Raw genomic sequence first — 9,203 nt, forward strand, 5'->3', positions numbered from 1 at the left:
TGCTTGCTGGTTGTTGAAGACCGTGAGGCCCTATGGGATGGTGGAACAGCAGAACAAAAGGAGTCCAGGGCAAGAATGTGACCATGGATGAAAACAAGTCCCTTAACCCAAACGACAAGTCCCTTAACCCAAACGACAAGTCCCTTAACCCAAACGACTTAACCCAAATGAGATTGAAATATGAACGAGGCATAAACTTACATTAAGTGAGCCCCTAAATCGTTACATCTTTTTTTGCAGCAGTTATCCTGTAAAAATATCTTATCCTAACCTCCCCCGCCCCCCTGCCGAGATGGTTTACCTTCCTTCTTGTTCTTCCAATAGAGGGAAGAAAGATCATCACTGGCAAAGGGCAGCTGCAGAAGCAACACCCAGAGCCAGCTTCATGCTCAGAAAAGGACATTGTACTTCCTCCTCATGGCTTCCGGGATTCTATGTTGAGAGAAACTTCTCTAGTGACAAACTATAGAAGTGATCCCTAAAAGTATAGTCTTTTTTTTTTTTTTTGCCATTTTTTATAGAAAATGTTAAATGATCAGTTCAGTGTTTTCTAGATGGCAATTTTCACAACAGCAGGATTGGTGTGTTACTTGTCAACGGCTGAGAAGCTATCGTGCCTATCACTTTGTAAATGTTTAATAAATGTTTGATGAATCAAAGAAGCAAATATCTTACAATAGACTAAAAAAGTGGTGTATATTTTGTCTGACCCAAAAGCAAACTTAGGACTCTTATGTCCTTAGCCAGTATCTAGCTTTTGTATTTCAACCCAACTAGAATGCTTCTTTAGTGGCTTCATGACAGAACATTCCCAGCTGTTTCAGTGCTGCATAGCAAAGCTCTGACAGCTTTCAGAGCAAGAGTCAATATTAGTTAATAATCCATCTGCAGTTGCAACTATTTCATTTCATCACACTGACGACTTCTATTCCTCCTGCTCCCATTTCCCTTGGGACTGGTGTTGCTGAACGTCAGTATTTGCAGTGAGGCTCCAAGCTGTGACTATAAATCCCTTTGAGTTATTCACTATTCATTTCCACTCAACATGCTCCAATTAGCTCATAACAAATGCTCCCCAAATACTGCACATCTTACATTTTTCATCAGAATCTGGTAGGAAGGAAGTACCATTCTCCCTTCTGTTAACAAGCCATCTTTGGGTATCTTTCTGCATCAGACACATTTGATACATCTTAATTATATCTATCATTCAGCTCCATCAATGACCCAAGTTCTATCTTTCATTCCATAGTGGAATATACTCGGAAGTGACAACACTTTCCATACAGGGAAGGCTGTGCACACTGCTCAAGGGTGCGTGAGGCCTTCTGGTGTGAGAGCATGTGTACATGTGCGTGCAATAACATGCAGACTCTTTTCACATATTGTATGCAGAAGACATCCTGATCTCTGAATAAACCCTCTTGTTTTTGATGTTTTTATTTGCATTCTGGATTTGTTTGAAGAAATTCTAGCAATTGTTTGTTTGTGTTCTGGAAAGAATCCTACTTCTGCTGAAGAATATATATACTTTCTAGTTTTATGTGGCATGTGGTGTGTGTGTGTGTGTGTATGTGTTTTTGGTCCTTTTGTGTTGCTTTTAAACAACATGTTGTTTTTAAACAAATTTTTGTATGATCAGAGAATCTTAGAATTAGAAGAAACTTACTGTCCAAATAATTCAACCTCTCATTATCGGAGATTCTTGCACAGATGTTGTTTAAAAACTGGGGATGTACTGTATGGTGACTAATATAACAAAATAAAAATTATTAAAAATAAATAAATAATTAAATAAATATACCACACTAATGTAAATTGTTAACAACAAGGGAAGCTGGGTGTTCAGTATATGAGAACTCTCCGTGTTACTTTTGCAACTTTTCTGTAAATCTAAAATTATTCTAAAGCAAACAATTAATTTAAAAAAAATAAATAAACATATTTGGCAGATGAAAGGTGCTATTGCTAGTCCTTTTTTGCTATGGTTGTTAAATAGAATGTCCGTCTGGCCTTGTTCCTCTATGATCGTTGTCATACTGGTGCATCTGCTTAAGAAAAATAGTACAAAAAAAAAAAAAGTCAGAATTTTTATAAACTATTTGGAACAATTTTCCAATTTGAAATGAAGTGTTGTGGTTGTGTTCACAAAATTCTAGAAATTTGTGTAACCAAGTTTGAGGCTATTGCTCAAGGACATATATATGTAGCAATTTGTATTCCTGACAATACATCCCTGGATCTCAGAGTTCTAGGTCCTAAGTTTTAGAAGGGTGTTACAGAACATATTAAAATAGCTGTGAAAGCTTTATAAGATCATTTGAAAACCATTTAAGTTTTCTCAAATGTAGGAATCTAGAGGCTTTGTATTTCACCTTCCTTTTTCTTTTTTAGATTAAGAATGCACAACTTAGATCATTAATTATTCTTCCACTAACAGCTTTGATAAACCTTTGATTTAGGATATCACAATATAGGAAGAATAAAAGCAAAGTATTTCTCAGGTGGTAGCAGCAGCTTGACATTCATCATGGCCAGACAAAGCTCTAACTTCGTTGATCGTGACAACAAACGTTGTGGTTGATTAAACTTATTTTGAAGTCCTTTATATAGGGTCTATTCCATATATGTCAAATTTTGTGCTAAAAGCAAAAATTCTCAGTGGCAGAACTCATGCCAAATTGTACAGCAGAGGTTGTAAAAATACCCAAAAAAGTTGAATGTCAAATCCTAAATGCACATTCATTATAATCATTCAGAAAGCTATTAAAATCTAAAGGATCATAAAACAAAAAAATGGTTTTAGGTTTTCCAAAATAAGTGAAATGTCAATATTTCACTCCTACTTCTCTTAATCCCCAAGGTTATCCAAGGGTTATGATAAGTGATAGAAATTTGGTCTTAAAAGATGATCCGAGTTGAATCATTTGAGAGGCTTAAGACATGAGATTTCAGGGGATGAGAAACATCTTGAACAAAGGCTAAAATGGGAGTAAATCATGGCACTGGAGGTGAGCTCTAAGGAGATAATCCAGGTATAAAACAATGAGAATCAAGACTAGAATGACAGCAGAATGCAAAGGAAAGAAATGTTTGAATCCAGAACAGTGACAGGGCTTGAAGCTAGTTACGGACAGGGGACATAAACAATGATGAATCAAAGATGACAGGAAATTAACTTGGAAATTGAAAAATGAGAGAAATTGAAAAATGTAATCCCAAAGATTACACGGAATTTGATAAGATAGGGGTTTAAGCTTTAAGAAAGCAAACTAGAGCAAGTTGGATAATTCTGTGTCTAGCCAACAGTTATCTCTGATGAAATGTTGTGAAGATAAAGGAGAATTGCTCATCTCTCAATGTCAAAGTAAAATAAACACGTTTGCTTCAAAATTACAAAAAAACAACACTATTTTCAACATGTTATTGAAGGAGTCTTGACATTTTTTGGCAACCTGGGTGGATTTGTCAGTCTAACTATAGAGAATATCCTATGGTAAGTATGATTAGAATTCTAATGATTACCCTTGCAAATCAAGTAAAAGTTACCAAGTTTTTGAGCATTATATTTTCACATAGCATGAATCTAAAATTTAAATTCTGTATAATCGTTCTTTGCAAAAATACTTCCAGTTTATGTGACTAAGTCTGGGGACACGCATTAGAGAGTAAAAAATAAGCAATAATTTTTATTTAGTCAGTTTTTCTTGCTAGTAGATATTAAAAAAACAAACAAAATCAAGCAAACAAACACCTAATTGGCTGAGTTTGAGGGGTCTGTTTCCTCTATTTCTCACGTACTTTCAACTCAGTGTTTAGTTATGGAAAAAAAGAAAATATGGGAGAACAAAATTACGGGGTGCTGTTGGGCCTAAGAAATGATGGTCAACACAGTGACGAAAAGAAAATATGCACTTGAACAGAAATTTTACGATTTAGGTCAATTATACACTTGGGAAGAGCAAATCCTGTTGAATATGGAGTATGTTGAAATGGTCATGTTATTTTTCACATGTTTTGGGTCTTTTTTCTTTTTAAAGAGGTTTTTCCCATTATTTAAAAACCCAATGGGATTGTAATGGAACTGGGAAATGTAATCCATATGTTTTGGAACCTATTACAATTAAGTCATCAAATTACCATTGAAAATATTTTGACCATTTAAAATACAAGGTCTTTTTAAAAATGTATATACACCCACACAAAAAAATAATGCTAAACTCAAAGAATTGGTTTCTCGTTAAATATTTCACTTCCAAATACTTCTTTTCACTTTAACGTTGAATGGCACATTAATCAAATATGTGATATTATGATAGCAATATGTATTAAATAATTCTATTACTAATGTGTCATTAGTAATGACATATCAAGTTGTCAAGAATAATTTACTATTAAGTAGGCAAAAACTTGTTCAGTGTTCATGTATTTATCACCAATTCATTATCTAAACATATAAATATTCCTGCAAATAAATTTGCCCAAGGGCAAAATATTTTCAAGTGTACTCAGATCTGTTCTTCTGATGTCCTTGGAAAAAAATAATCTTTTTTTGGTAAACAATAGGGTTTGATGTTTGGTGTCTTTGTTATAATTATAATATCTATTGGATAAACTCCTCATTCTATCACATTTGATCTAAAAGTGTAATCTTCCATACTTTCATGAAAATATGTCATAGAAAAGTTGATTTTTCTTCTTCATTGAGTGAGAACATATACTCCCATATCCATGACTTGTCTCTGGCATTAACAGGCTATTTAGAAAGAAAACCACATAATATATATATATCTCATGTTGTTGGAAGAATCCCCTACTTTGTAATTTGCATTCATCATGGATACTGCTGGATCTGGGTTATCATTTCTCTTTTGCAGGTGAGGTCAGTTAAGCTTCACTCACTGAGTGAGTCAGACCGTGGGTTGGGTCTTTCTAGAGAGTCCTCTTCCTCTGCTTAAATACCCTTGTGGGTATTGAAACTGTTTTTCACTTTTTCTTAAAAGAGCTTTTCCTTTTCTTAGCTGAGATTGAAAGAATTTTAACAAATATTTCTGACATTAGAGAGTATTTATTCAAGGAAGTCTAAATCTGAATGCTGCAGTAAATTACAAATTGAAAGAGTACAGCAGCATTTGTTTTTCCTAAAGAAACACATTGAGCTACCATAGCAGTAGGGAAATTTTATTTTAAAATTTTTTTAAAGAGTTTATTTATTTATTCGACACAGAGAGAGAGAGAGACAGCCAGCGAGAGAGGGAACACAAGCAGGGGGAGTGGGAGAGGAAGAAGCAGGCTCATAGCGGAGGAGCCTGATGTGGGGCTCGATCCCATAACGCTGGGATCACGCCCTGAGCCGTAGGCAGACGCTTAACCGCTGTGCCACCCAGGTGCCCCTAGCAGTAGGGAAATTTTGAGCATTTATGAAAATATAAATTGCAGGGTATTGCTAAAGAAACACTCTTTAAACATAGTGTTTATTCATTTGTACAAAAACATTGGTAAAATTTTTGTTACAAATATACCTTGCATTTGAAATAGTTTTTAATTCCCATGAAACCTACATTTTAAAAATTCTTGAATATTAGAAGCAGAAAACGTAGATGGGTGTCACAGATGATTTCTAAACTACTCTGTTATGTTAGGTTATGGTTTTCCTTGTGGAGGGCAAGGGCACCACTGTAACAACTACTGTGTGAGTGTGTAATCACGCATGTACTGCTACTGGTGTGTGGAGCTAGCATGATCTGTTTGTAGAAACATAGAAGACAGACATATGGTTTAGATTCTGGAATGTGTATTACGAAATCATTTGCAGCCCTACCCTGAACTTCCACAGAGAAAAATCACACAGATGGGAGAGACTCATGGGCGATGTAGTTTAAAAGCTCTTTACGGGGGAACAAAAGGGCTGAGATAAACTAATAAAGCAGAAATCTCCTCCCCTTACAGTTGTGAATATTGTATCCTAGAAGGAGGAGCACAGACCTGGAGTCAGACAGATGGAATTGCAGTGTTTCCACTTGGACAAATTATTCCACTTTTCTAAGTTTCTCCATTTTTAAAAGAGAAATCAGACTATTGAACTTTTATATACATTTGTATAAAAATGCTTAAAAATCGTAGCATGCAGTAATTGGTTGTGCATGTTTTAATTTCACTTCCAATCACACTACCAGATATGAAATGTCACCTTAAGTCATTATGTTTTTTTATAAACAGTCAATTAAAATCAAAGTGAAATAAAGGTTGTGTGCAAAATGCATAGAAGCAATAGTCATGATAGTAACAGAAGCAATTATGTATTATGTTGTATGAAGAGGCAGGAAGACACACACACACACACACACACACACACACACACACACAGAGCTTCACACACACACAGGTAATACTAGACCCATATAGTTCAGTAGCAAAATGAACTTATCTTGTAAAAACATACGGGCAGAGATGTACCAAGGAGTGCACAGTCTGCTGGCTGGCAGAGGCGGGGCTTACCTGACTAAACACGCCAGGAGAAGGAATGTGAAAGGAAGCTTGAGTCCATAAGGCTCTTCATCTATAAGAACTGGGTGACAGGGAACCTTAGCAGAATGTGTGTCAAACGTTGGCTTCCTAGATGAGGAAGGTGCTTTATTAGAAAGAGGAACTTCAGGAGCTGGAATCAGTCTTTTTTTTTTTTTTTTTTTTTCCTGAAGACCTCAACTCCACAGAGTCACCTCTTTAATCCTACCAAAGGAGAGTAGGAACTGAGCTTCCAGAGGTCAACTGAGCTCTCCTCACCTGATTTCAGGGGAGGCGGAAGAAAAAAGAAGAAAGCAAGCAACCTTAATTGGGAGCCTACAATGAGCTGAAGGCTCGTAAATAACATTCCCTCTTAACTCCAAAGAACCTTGTGACAAATAATGAAATATACAAAGAGAGTAAGTAAATCATCCAGATTGCCCAGCTGTAAAAGGCTGCAACTTTGTGATTCAAACTAAGTTTTATTGGCTCTGAAACTATGACCTTAACACCTTCTAGCTCCTCAACAATTTATAAGGTTTAAAGTTCCAATTTAAAGAGAAACAAAAAATATGACTCCTTCTGTGGAAGCTGAACCAATAATAACTTACTTAGAAAGGAAAGCCTAAGTATAACCATTCGATCGATAACTTGAAGGCAGTCATGGTAACTAGTAGTTATTGAAAGCTAACTAGGTACAAGGCATCATGCTAATTACCCTAAATACACTGAGAACCAGGAATTCATGCTGAAGGCTAAAGCTGAAAGTCTTGTTGGAGAAAACCTGGGGAGGCCCCAAGAAACTTCCTGCTGAGAAACCAGAAAATATAAATCCATCCTTGTCCCAGGCTTGAAGTGTCCAATTGAAAGAGGAGCTCCAGAATTCTCTAGGCTCATGATGAGATCCCTACCTTCCTTACCTTCTACTGTTTCTGGTCTGCAACGATGTAGGCCTTGAAGCCTTCAAGATTCACATTTCCTCTTTCAGTGCGTTCTGCCTCTTCTCTATCTTCTGACATTTTCCCACTCTGCCATTATAATCTCTTGATTATTGTGACACAGTGTAATTGTTATCTCTGCTTCTCTTCCTTCTCCCTATGATGGCTTTATGACTTAGTAACTTGGTCAGACTGAAACTGTATTTCCAAGAATTCTCCTTTTAGTATGTTTCTGGATAGGGTGGGCCAGGAGAGGTGGTCTCATGTAGGGGGTGGAGGATTGGAAGTAGGCAGCCAGCATTGTGGTATTAGCACAGCTCCTCCCAGTTGTTCAATCACACACCAATCTTGGTGCTGCTTTGAGTGATTTTTGTGGATTAATTAAAGTCCATAATCAACTGATTTGAAATTAGAGACATTACCATTGGGGCATCTAATTTAATCACTTGGAAAGTCTTTAAAAGAGGATTTAAGCTTTCTGTGGGGGAGAAAAAGATTTCATTTCATGGACAGCAAGTTCCAGCTCATGTGTTCTAGCCCTTTTGTGGTCTTCCTTTCCTAACTGACTATGGATAAGAAGCTTTGGCCTGTACCCACGGGCAGTAAACCATTCATGGTCTTTTCTTCTTGACTGCCTGCCTTAATAACTTCACAATTGGTTAGTGAGCCCCCACAGTGTGTAAAACAATTCCTTCTAAGAAATTCCTTAATGTATAATATTGACTCTTGACTGAGACACCCTCCTTAGATGATTCTTAACCCAGCAGCCAGAATGATGGGAGAACCCAATTTAGAACATACCACTCTTCTGCTCAAGCCTTCTAAAAATATTTCCATCATATTCAGATTAAAAGCCAAACTCCTGACATTCTCTTATATACTTCTCCTTGATTTTGCCCCTCATTGCTTCTGTGACTTATTTTCCTACCACTTTTTCTCTTACTCATTCTTCTCCAGACACACTGGCCTCCTTGCTCTTTCTTGAACAGTGGGTTCACTCCCATTTCGGGACCTTTGCAACTCATTATCCATAAGGCTTATTCCATCTTTTTCTTTACATCTTTACTCAAATATCTACTCTTCACTCTCCATTTGAAATTGAAATCCCAATTTCTGACATACCTTATCCTTATTCCTATTTTATTTTAATCCATAAAATGTAACATTATGCAACATGTTTTCTTATTTATTTCCTTATTATCTGTGCCTCTTTTATCAGTTTGTGTTCTCCAGACAAAATAGAACCAATAAGATGTATGCATATCTATCCTTTTACTCATCTATCTAGAGAGAGTTATTTAAGGAATTGGCTCATGTGATCATGGAGGCTGGCAAGTCCAAAATCTGCAAAGCTGACCAGTAGGCTCGAGGACAGGAGGACAGTTGATGTTGCAGTTCAACTCCTAAGGCCATCTGCTGACCAAATTCCTTCTTGCTAGGGAGAGGTTAGTCTTTATTCTATGAAGACCTTCAACAGATTGGATGAAATAGTTTCACTCAAAGCCCACTGATTTAAGTGCTAATCTCATCCAAAAAATATCTGAGCAACTTGTTTTTGTTCTTGTTTTTAAAGAAAAAATCTTGAAAGAAGCTGGGGGTTGGGGCAGGGAACCTTACCTATAGAGGAGCAAAGATAAGAATTACATCATCATTATTGGCATTTTATTAATAACAAAATGGTGGCTCCAGGAAATTACATAATTATTTTGATCATATCATTAATGCTATTCATGCAAATATATTTTAGGTATTGGATTATAA

At 36.3% G+C, this 9,203-nt stretch overlaps 1 non-coding gene across 1 annotated transcript; it reads right to left on the reverse strand.

The window, feature by feature from the left end:
* Positions 1-281: 281 nt before the first annotated feature.
* On the reverse strand, positions 282-494 carry LOC113257159 (small nucleolar RNA U3). Its single transcript, XR_003316853.1, has one exon. It is a non-coding gene; the product is annotated as a small nucleolar RNA U3 (small nucleolar RNA).
* Positions 495-9,203: the final 8,709 nt, after the last annotated feature.

This window comes from Ursus arctos, unplaced genomic scaffold, assembly GCF_023065955.2.
Source record: "Ursus arctos isolate Adak ecotype North America unplaced genomic scaffold, UrsArc2.0 scaffold_4, whole genome shotgun sequence".
Classification (NCBI taxonomy): Eukaryota; Metazoa; Chordata; class Mammalia; order Carnivora; family Ursidae; genus Ursus; species Ursus arctos.